Raw genomic sequence first — 11,913 nt, 5'->3', positions numbered from 1 at the left:
AAATAAACAATATGTGTACATCTCTGCATTAATGGTGCCCTAACAGATGTGCAAGTTACATGACAGACAGACAGACAGACACTCACACACACTTTCACACACACACACACACACACACACTTTCACAGACAGACAGACAGACAGACACACACACACACACACACACACACTTGTATACCTGACACGTATAGAAGACTGGATAGGGAGATATAAATAGCAATGGGGAGACTCTTGTACTTGGTGTGGCTCTATCCATATAGTGGGGCCAGCAGCCACTTAGCAGGTGTAGCAATAGAAGCTCAGCCTGGGGAGACTGGATTTAGCATTTCCTCTCCATTTTGATAAGTATCCTTAATCATTTCTGCAAAATACTTCTATGATACCTATGTATGTTTTTTACTTGTACTATATTATACTATCAAGTATCAGTGTACACATACAATGTGACCTGTTACATTAATACAGAGGCCACGGAAGGCCAGATCACTAATAGCCACTGTCCCCTGATATTACACTTTTTTACAATCACTTTGGCACTCATTTCAGAACCTTGATGTCATTTTTCAAAACTCTAGACACTAAACTCACACCCGATGATCAAAATGCACATTTTTCAATTGCTTGGATACAATACACATCAACCTCAGATCATTTGTTCATTGAACTAAAATGATACAACTTAACGTCAAAGTATTACCATTTCAAAATGCAATTCACACATTACATCTGAGATCACTGTCTATTCATTTCATTACAAAGATCTAACTATCAATTGATACAGCTGCTCAAAATGATAAGTGACTGTTGCATTACTCTTAATTCATAGTTTTATGGAAACTGACGAACAGTATTCCATGTTTCGATCATGAAAGTTTCAGGATAATGAGATCCATTGACACCAATAACCGAGGAGCATGAACCAGTTGGACTACATTATCTATGGATGTAATATTTCATCATCATTCATCATCATGTAGCACTTTTCCACACCATGTTTTCAGTGTGGAAGGAAAGTTAGAAATTCTTTCTCTAATACCTGTTTTTCTCTCTTGTATACTTAAGAAAGATAAGGTCAAGCTAGAAGGTCAGGCCAGAAGGTAGTTTGATTTCTGCTTGTTATTTACGATGAGAATCTTGGAGACAATGTCAAACAGTATGATTGAAGTGCCTGCTCCCTAATCCATGTGTTGATCTATGAACTCTGTCCTATAATGATATAAATTCTGCTTAGCTAACTTTTAAGATAACATAGTAATGACTTTCTGATTATAACCAGCTCTTTGATTTTTGTGAATAAAAGCTCTGACTGTTAAAATGAAGGCAGAGCGACTTTGGGATCTTCTTGAGTCACTGTTCCTCTCCACGCTGCGTGTATTAAAGGCTTTGCAACTAACGCTCCAACCTGGTTGAAGATGATTGTTCTTCCACATCAGATTTGACATTACTGTATGTATGCAGGCCCTTGTAATTGCTTTTCCAATACTGCCAACTGGTTATTGATGATTGATTTCACATTGTGGTACGAGTATCGAGTGAAATGAGTGCTATCCACCCGAGCAACACAGTGATAACATGGAGCCGGCAGGTCATCCAGGTCACAATAGAGGTCAAGCAGTGGGAGGAGGAAGACGTGGTGGTCAAAGGAATGGAAGGGGACATGCACCCCTTCTGAGAGGTGGTCGTGGGCCTCGTCATAGAGGAGGGCTTAGGCCTCACCAGAGAGGCAGCCATGGGCCTCATTTGAGAGGTGTTGGGGGAACGTGGTAGAGGACAAGGCCACGGACCAGACAGCGGCAGCAACAGCAAATAGTGTCCAGTGAAATCCGAGAAATAGTTGTAGAACATGTTGTAAATCATGGCATGACCATGACTGAGGCAGCTACAATGATTCAATCAAACCTCAGAATCAACTCAGGATCAACTGTGGCCTCAATCATCAGAAATGTCCGTACTGAGAAGCGGCAAGTCTTCAGCATGCACTAAACATTAGGCTACTCTCAATTGTCAAATGACTGTATACTGCATACCAATGTGTAGCACAGAGTATAGTGTGCCTTTTGAAAGAAATGCAGAGTGAAGCAGCTGATGACTGAGTATGTTCAGGTATGTTCAGTTTCAAGATGCCTCTTGTGAAAAATGGTTGTGAGAACCTGAACCTGAACACAGGGCTGATGGAAATTTAGAAGTACAGTAATCAATCCTTTGTTTTGCTTTTTACACTAAGCCAGGTGAGGAACACTGCAGTTGACATTTTACTGTAGTTTTGTTCGTTTTTGTAGCTAATTATTGTTGCATGGATTCAAAGAAACCTATGGTGTGATTTGATTGTATTGCATCAATACATTTCAGATTTTGTTCAATGATTCCACTGTGTCTGTAGTATTCTCTCTACTAGTCCTTTTACAGTGATGTATTTATGTGTAGTACCATAATGAAACATGTATCACATATTTTGTACTACAATATTTAATGATTGTACGAACAACTACACAGTGAAACTATCGGTATCTTCTGTGTTACTATGTTACTATGGTATTTCATGATAAATGAGTTATTTGAACCAACAAGTCTGCAAGTGCTAGGTTTCTTTAAAGATATGAATGCACAATGCAATGTTTTGAACATTGGACAGCCTGTGTTACAAGTGATGACCGTTTTGAGTTTTGTGTCTAGAGTTTTGAAAAATGACATCAAGGTTCTGAAATTAGTGACAAAGTGATTGTAAAAAACTGTATATTCATCCTATTTAATGTGCTCTTTTAAAATGTACTTTTCTTTTTTATGTTGCCATTTCTGTTCTACCAATGTTTCAGTTGTTAGCCAAAGATTGACAGAGTACATCTCATACACACAGGCCAGACAGCAAAGATTTCTTTTTGAAATTCAATTACAAATGCTGCATGAACTCATCAATACGATTAGAGCTCCTGAAAGCAATATAACTAACTCACTCTACAGCATCTCATTAGCAGTGAAAAGAAACCAAGAAAGTTGGGACAGTCGACTGTTTACCACTATGTAACATCACCTTTTCTTTTAATAACACTTATTAAGCACTTGGGCACTGAAGACACCACTTGGTTAAGTTTAGCAAGTGGGATTTCCCCCCATTCATCCATTATGCATTTCCTCAGCTGCGCAACTGCACAGGGCCTTCGTTGTCTTAATTTGCACTTCATAGTGCGCCACACATTCTCAATTCGGAGACAGGTCAGGACTGCAGGCAGGCCATGCTAGCACCCGCACTCTCTGCCTACGCAACCATGCGCTTGTAATCTGGGCAGAATGTGGTTTGGCGTTATCCTGCTGAAAAATGCAGGGACGTCCCTGGAAAAGATGATGTCTCGATGGCAGCATATGTTGCTCCAAAATGTGTACATCTCTTTCTGCAAAAATGGTGCCCTCACAGATGTGCGAGTTACATGACAGACACTCATACACACTGTCACACCCATACACACACAAACACACACTTTCACAGACAGACACACGCACACACACACACACACACACACACTTTCACAGACAGACAGACAGACACACACACTTTCACACACAATCACTTTCACAGACAGACACACACACACAAACTTACATACATACATACATACATACATACAGTGAGGGAAAAAAGTATTTGATCCCCTGCTGATTTTGTACGTTTGCCCACTGACAAAGAAATGATCAGTCTATAATTTCAATGGTAGGTGTATTTTAGCAGTGAGAGACAGAATAACAACAAGAAAATCCAGAAAAACGCATTTCAAAAAAGTTATAAATTGATTTGCATGTTAATGAGGGAAATAAGTATTTGATCCCCTATCAATCAGCAAGATTTCTGGCTCCCAGGTGTCTTTCATACAGGTAACGAGCTGAGATTAGGAGCACTCTCTTAAAGGGAGTGCTCCTAATCTCAGCTCGTTACCTGTATAAAAGACACTTGTCCACAGAAGCAATCAATCAATCAGATTCCAAACTCTCCACCATGGCCAAAGAGCTGTCCAAGGATGTCAGGGACAAGATTGTAGACCTACACAAGGCTGGAATGGGCTACAAGACCATCACCAAGCAGCTTGGTGAGAAGGTGACAACAGTTGGTGCGATTATTCGCAAATGGAAGAAACACAAAATAACTGTCAGTCTCCCTCAGTCTGGGGCTCCATGCAAGATCTCACCTCGTGGAGTTTCAATGATCATGAGAACGGTGAGGAATCAGCCCAGAACTACATGGGAGGATCTTGTTAATGATCTCAAGGTAGCTGGGACCATAGTCACCAAGAAAACAATTGGTAACACACTATGCCGTGAAGGACTGAAATCCTGCAGCGCCCGCAAGGTCCCCCTGCTCAAGAAAGCACATGTACAGACCCGTCTGAAGTTTGCCAATGAACATCTGAATGATTCAGAGGAGAACTGGGTGAAAGTGGTCTCAGATGAGACCAAAATCAAGCTCTTTGCCATCAACTCAACTCGCCGTGTTTGGAGGAGGAGGAATGACCTCAAGAACACCATTCCCACCATCAAACATGGAGGTGGAAACTATGCTTTGGGGCTGTTTTTCTGCTAAGGGGACAGGACAACTGCACCGCATCAAAGGGACGATGGACGGGGCCATGTACCATCAAATCATGGGTGAGAACCTCCTTCCCTAAGCCAGGGCATTGAAAATGGGTCAAATACTTATTTCCCTCATTAACATGCAAATCAATTTATAACTTTTTTGAAATGCATTTTTCTGGATTTTCTTGTTGTTATTCTGTCTCTCACTGCTAAAATACACCTACCATTAAAATTATAGACTGATCATTTCTTTGTCAGTGGGCAAACGTACAAAATCAGCAGGGGATCAATTACTTTTTTCCCCCACTGTACATACATATATATGGAAAAGAAACATTACAAGTATAAATCACAATAAGATGTAATAAAGTACAGATAAACAAAGTGTAATAAAATGTGATCTGTTTGAAAATGCAGGGACGTCACTGGAAAAGATGATGTCTGGATGGCAGCATATGTTGCTCCAAAATGTGTACATCTCTTCTGCAAAAATGGTGCCCTCACAGATGTGCGAGTTACATGACAGACAGACAGACAGACACTCACACACACTGTCACACCCACACACACTAACTTTCACACAGAGACAGACACACACACACACACACACACACACACACACACACATACATACATACATATGGAAAAGAAACAATACTTTTATAAATCACAATAAGATGTAATAAAGTACAGAAAAACTAAATGTAAGAAAATGTGATCTTTAATACACACAAATATGTATGGCTGGTCGGATGCGTCTTGGACTCGGGTTCCTCTTCATTACGTATAACGCTTTTGCCTTTTGCTAAAGCTTTCCGTGGAGGGGATCGTGGGTGAGTTTGTACCATTCTTGGGGGGCTCTGCCTTGTTGGGGCGGAGCTGTGATCCAGGTGAACAGCAGATCGGGCATAGGTGGGCATGTGGGCAGAGGAGTAGGAAGGCCGGTCAAGCAAATAAGCTTGCTAAGGTACGCAGCAGCAGCAAGCAGCCCCCCCATCCAGCCAGCCAGCCAGTCTGGCTGGCAGTGACTGAGTGGTTGACAGACGGCAAGCAACGGAATGTACGTGCTCTGTGATGTCATAGCAGTCAGCTGAGAGAGGCTCGTGATGTCATCGCTGAGCTGGCTGGCTGGCTGGCTCTGTGTGTGTGTGTGTCTGTGTCTGTCTGTTTTTCTGTTTGTCAGTCTGTCTGTCTGTCTCTCTCTCTCTCTCTCTCTCTCTCTCTCTCTCCCTCTCAATTCAATTAATTTGTATTGTCAAAGCAATTGGACATACATACATACATACATATATGTAGCGTAAGGTACACTTATACATTTCAATTAAAGAAGTGAATTCATAGTATCACCTTATCACGAATCCTGGAGTCTTGTAGAACTCAATTTCTGTAATAATTGGACGCAGACACCAATTCCAAAGATATAAATTGTCAAATTTATTTAAAAACAAAGACTAAATGTAGCACTACACTAATTATACAAAAGGGAAAAACTAATTAAAATTCAACTCTAGATCAACAAATCAAAGAAAAATCACTTCCGTGACCAAATCAAAGACCATGGGATCACATAGGATAACACACAAATCGTTAAACAAAAAAGGTTATAAACACATTGACTACAATACCGGTTAGTAATTCTAGGAATCACTAAGAAACAGTTGAAAGTGCTAAATTGCAGTTTCAGAAGATGAAAAAAAACTGTAACTGATGGGATATGTAGTACTTTATACTCGAGTGGTCTATGCGATTACACCCTGTTGGTGTTATTAAGAACGCCAAGTACCAGAATGCAGAGCGGGACTGTTTTTTGTGCCGTGACTTGTCGGGGGAAAAAGGCGCAGAAAAAACGGACAAGAAGGTGAAGGTAGTATGGCGGTGATGCACGCGTTGGTGAAGTGGGAAAGCGGGGTCGACAAAGACTCTTACAGCGTGATTCCCACTGCTTGCTTTCGCAATTTTGATTTATTCAGCATTGCTGATGATGACGAAGAGACGACTCGAAACTTCAGAGCAGAGTGGAGAGACACGAACAAACCTCCAAAAGGTGGATGGCCTGTCCATGAAGCGCAGATCATTATGACTGGTAACAATGTTTATTTAAAAAAAAAACATTAAAGTCTTTACATGCTATTTGATATATACAATCACAGTATATTTGAAATGAATGTTTAAGTTATTAATGTGTTGTACTTCTAACATACTCTTATAACATGGTAGGTGGTGGTGAGGGCGCTAAAACTCGTCATACTTGACTGGCATTTGTAAGAACGATTTATTGTGTGTTGTGCTTTACAATAAAATCCCCCAAATCACAAAATAAATTAAACCAGATATAATTTAACTTCAGTTTTGATTCAGTGTTGGCTGTTCATCTTAATTTGTATGGTCAAAGCACAGTATTTTTATGACAAATAAATATAATCCCCAAATATCTGTGGACATAATGCAGGGTTTTATTTATTTTATTTTTATTTTAGGAAAAGAAGGCGAACTAAGAAGAAAACTTAATGACCTAACAAAAATGCCCTGTCCTAAAATGAAGAGAGTACCTAAACCAAACAAAAAACTTCAAATTTCAGATGATAGTGACCTTGATGAACCACAGTTACCGGTGAGATAATTACTGCAAATATTAAATAAATGTATTGCAGGATTGTTTTTTTTTAATCATATTCATATATATATATATTTTCATTTTAAACTCTTTTCCTCTCTGAATACAGCACAAAATAAGAAAGAAAACCGATGGAGCTTCAAGAATTAGATCCCGTCATATTCTACAGACATTTAAAGAGTCCAGTGAAGTTGAGCTACAGCAAAAAGTTAAGCAGCTCGAAAAGGAAAACACAAGACTTAAAAATGAAAACCAATGTCTTCGAAACCGTATGGTTGATGGTAAGTTTTTTTATTTATAGCAAATAATTCCTTACCTTGATAAATGTTATTCTTCAGTAATTTAGATTCCAGAGTAATGTATTATAGTTGATCATACTGAAGTAATCTAGAACCACAATACAGACTCTTAATGTGCACTGTCTAATAGTTTAATAATACTGATTATTAAATAAAGCTTTTCAACATAACTTCATAATCCTACATTAATGACTATATGCATTACATTAGACCTGGTAATTCTTGTATTTTATCTTTTTTATTTTTTTCGTAGCTAATGTTAATGACCCACAAAAAGGTCAGTTTGCCAATAACATAGAGCAAGTCTCTCAAGTATAATTGCAGGCATTGATGGTTTTGTTTTCACTTTGTATTAAATATATTACTAGAAATGATTATCATTTAATACTAAGGTTTTTTTCTCCAGAGATTCCAGACCTTTTGGACAATCTGAAAAAAATTGTAACAAAAGCCACATTTATCAGCAATGAAGACAAAAGTGTGTCACCATCAAGTGGTTCTGACAGCCCCACAGCAAATTGTTCTGAATCTGACAAAGAATCACCAAAACAGGTATAACACTCTTGGTCTACAATATTACAAAGACAAGGTAAAAATATATATATTGAAAACAAATATTGGTTGTAAACAATCTAATGATGCTACATTATCAGTTATATTCATAGTTATAGTTGATAATAAGAATGTAATTGAATTATGGGTGTCACAGATTCACTGACTTTATTATGTCTGTAAATTAATAAACTTAGAATTGAGACATACTGTGGTCTTTAATAACACATTTCTGTAACAAAATCACAGCCTTACTGATAATGTATTCCACTTAACATAATATAAGAATAGTTTGGGGATAAACTTGTTTTTTATTTACCATTGTCTTTTAGGTGGAAATATTCCCAGGCACTGGAGTTTACATTGACAAACTGTCCTGGATCCTTGCAGAGAGGTGCAGCACGAATACGTCATATGCAAGAACCCTGACGGTTGCTGTCTTTGACTTTCCAACATTATTAAAGAGCAATCTTCGTGGTGGTGGCAGCAAGAGAGATCCAACTTCGGAGAAAAAGACACCTCTGGATCGCTTAAAGGTGGAAGCCATATATGGTATGTAAATGCTGTTGTACAAAATTTCTAACTCTCCTTTTTAACTGTATAGAACACAAAGGGTTAGCATTTGAAATGTTCCTTTGGCCTTTGTTTTAGTTTCAGAGACTAGAGTTAATTTATTAATAAATAATAATACCTTACATGTAGCAGCTGGAAAGATCCCAAAGTGCTCTACAGACTCACTTCACCCACCACCCTCTGGGGTGCAGCCATTTTGTACCAGCAGATTACTACACAGCAGTAAAGGTGGAGTCATAACAAATTTGTTGGACCTGATTGAGGGAAGCCTGACTTAGAATTCAGCCACGTCACTCTTTCAACAACACCTTGTAAATCACCTTGGATTAATGCTTCAGACATATTAATACATAATAATAATGAATAGTGCCATGGGATCCTTGACAATATAAACTTTCATGTCTCATTTAAATTTGACTTTTGAGCAAATACTTCACATTTCAGTCCAGTTGTGCCACATCAATGTAATGCTTAAGCAAGGTATTAATGGAGAAAAGACTGCCTTTGCATAGCTGCTTCGCCAAGTACAGATTTTACTATGAACTAGTGTAAGACAAGTTTAAGAGCATACACCAAAACATTTAAATACACCCACACACAAAAATGTTGATTTACTGTGGCAATATGTAACTAATGAACCCTTCTCAAAGATATGTGGTATGTTTATTAAAAGATTTTTATATATCTATGTGCAAGTCATTAAATCTGTGATACATGTTTTTTAGGGGCTACCTTGAAAAAATTGCCCAGTACCCCAAAGAGTGTTATTGGTGGTGCAATTAACAGCAAGATAAATGAACTACGACACAGAATGAAACCAGAGTGAAGATTTGAAGAACCAGATCTGTATTTTTTGTTTTGTTTTCAACAGGGTTGGGGTCAATTCCAATTCAATTTTTAATTCCCTTTTCAATTCAATTCCAATAAAGAATATTCTGTGAATGCAAAAAGTAATTGCAATTTTGAATTGATTTGTAGGAGGAATTGGAATTGAAAAACAGGAATTGACCCCAACCATGGTTTTCAGTGAGTGTTGTACAAATTGATAGGTCAGGGTTTCTGTAAAAACTTAATAGAGGCCAGCAGGCGTGCACGATCTGGGAAAAACTGCTCCACTACAACAGACCTCTTTCCCTTCGTTTTCTCTAAAAACCTCCTGATATCCTTCACTGCAGCTCTGACTCACCGAGGACGAGGAGGCGAGAGAGGAATCCGTGAAGCCGCCCTCACTGTCACTCCGAGCCGCGATGCTCCAGCGTGTAGCCGGACCTTTCCCCACCAAGCCGCTCGCTACCCCAGCTTCACTACTGTGCCACCACTTCTTTTACTGCCACTATTTACCAACACCGTCCGTGCTCCCTCCCAGCACCTTCTTAGTGCGTTTTTTCCACCCGGCGCCTCGGCTTGTACCGCCGAGCCTGGCCCTGCCTCCTCCTCGGCTACACCCTGTGTGTCTGTCCGCCCGTCTGCTGGCTGCCGAGGTTGTTCCTCGTCACTAACCAGCGCCCCGTGCACCGCCTCAACACCATCTCCCCCCGGCGTCTCGGTCGTCACTATCCCCCGCTGCCTCGACCCCGTCCCCCAGCTGTGCGTCATCGCCTCCGGGCAGCTCTTCCCCCGTCACGGCATCAGTGGTACCATCGGTCCGACCGGCGACTGTCTCCTCCGCCGGGGCTCGATCTCTGTCTGCCCGCTGCATCTGTGGCTGCGGGCCGGTGTCTCTATTCCTCCCCGCGTCGCCCCGCTCCTCCTCCCGCTCCCTGTCCTGCTCGGGACAGTTCCTCACGACATGCCCCTCGCTCCCACACCTGAAACACTTCATGGACTCCGAAGTAGCGAACACGACGTAGTCGGTATTGTCGATCTTAAATTTAAAAATGACATTAAGATCCTCATTGATGTTATTGAGGATCATATACAGCTGCCTTCGGAAGGACACGACGTGTTTCAGTTGCGGGGCTTTGCAGCCCAGCGGGACCCTCTTAATGCCGGACATCAGCTGCCCGAGCCGGTGCGGATGAACGGAGGGACGTTAGACAGCGTTACCTTCCGGGCAGGAGCAGCGAGCGGCAACACCGGGGTGAAAGTGTCGTCTAACACTGTGCCATTAGCCACTAGCTGATTGAGCAGATCAGTGGTTTTTAAGAAGATAACAATGGCAGCAGACTTGATATTTTCACACCCTGCTACCTCCCCAACCGCTAACACACACTGCTCTAGGGGGCAGAACTGCACCGGAGCGATCTTGACTCCATGGCGTCGGGTCAGTTTTTCAAAAGACGCATTCAGGGGGTCCGACCCCCCGACCCGGGAAGAACTACCGGTACTCCCCCCTCCCCTCCCCTGTTCCCCCACAATAAGAAAAGCACTGAAAACAGAAGACAAAATAAACAAACTGAAAAAAGTAAAGCAACAAAAAAACGCAGCCAAAGGACAGAGCTCTCAGCAGCACTCCCGCTCACTGCAGACCCCTCCCACACACTCCCAGCTGAGAGAGAGAGAGAGTTAGTGTCTGTCTGTCTCTCTCTCTCTGTAGATGCATCATAGGGAACATATGTAACAATCTCTCTTTTTGTTTACCAAAAATGAGAATGAACGTATTTCAAGTGGGTGTTGCCTTGGTTGGAAACGTTTTAAGATTATTTATGAAGTGTAAAGTGGATTTGTCTCAGTTCTCCGTAGTTTTCAATGTATGTGCCATTCAGTAGCGTTCATGTTACAGATGTGCCCTATGCAGTGGTAGGGTCAATAAAATGTCAGTAAAACTTTATTTTAGCAATTATGGAGGGGAAGAACTGCAAATAGCGGGTCCCCACTAATTATCTAACTTACCAACAACGTTTAAAATTAGGTCTTGCGAAGCTGCCAAATAATGCTGTATAATCGTATGTGTCTTCATACACCGGCTGCTATAGTCTGATAGCTTTGATTATATATATATATTTTCTCGTGAACCACAAATGCTATTTGCTTGATTTTTACAGAGTATGTTATAAATACCATTCTTATGAAGCCTGACAAATTGTATGCTGTAATTATGAATATTTTCTAATCATTTGTTTGTTTTTCCTAACATGTTACAAATGTTCCCTATGTGAAAGATGCATTATATCTTAATAACGTCTAAACAATTAAAGATATACAGATTATTATTTTCGGTAAAGTTATAACACATTGCTATTAACTATGTGTGTCAGTAAAAGTTTAAAAAATCCTAACAATTTTTTATTGATCCTGCAAAATAAGTGTTTAGGGAACATTTGTAACATAGTTAGGGTTAGCCACTGGGTAAGGGTTACATCTTCAGCAGTAAGT

The 11,913-nt window shown here is 40.4% G+C and overlaps 1 non-coding gene across 1 annotated transcript; it reads left to right on the top strand.

Moving 5' to 3' along the window:
* Window positions 1-5,321: 5,321 nt before the first annotated feature.
* Window positions 5,322-5,436, top strand: LOC136733971 (U5 spliceosomal RNA). The gene has a single exon (XR_010810351.1). It is a non-coding gene; the product is annotated as a U5 spliceosomal RNA (small nuclear RNA).
* Window positions 5,437-11,913: the final 6,477 nt, after the last annotated feature.

This window comes from Amia ocellicauda, unplaced genomic scaffold (genome assembly GCF_036373705.1).
Source record: "Amia ocellicauda isolate fAmiCal2 unplaced genomic scaffold, fAmiCal2.hap1 HAP1_SCAFFOLD_38, whole genome shotgun sequence".
Taxonomy (NCBI): Eukaryota; Metazoa; Chordata; class Actinopteri; order Amiiformes; family Amiidae; genus Amia; species Amia ocellicauda.
The sequence above is the reverse complement of the archived record's forward strand: the minus strand, read 5'-3'. Positions and strand labels throughout refer to the sequence as shown.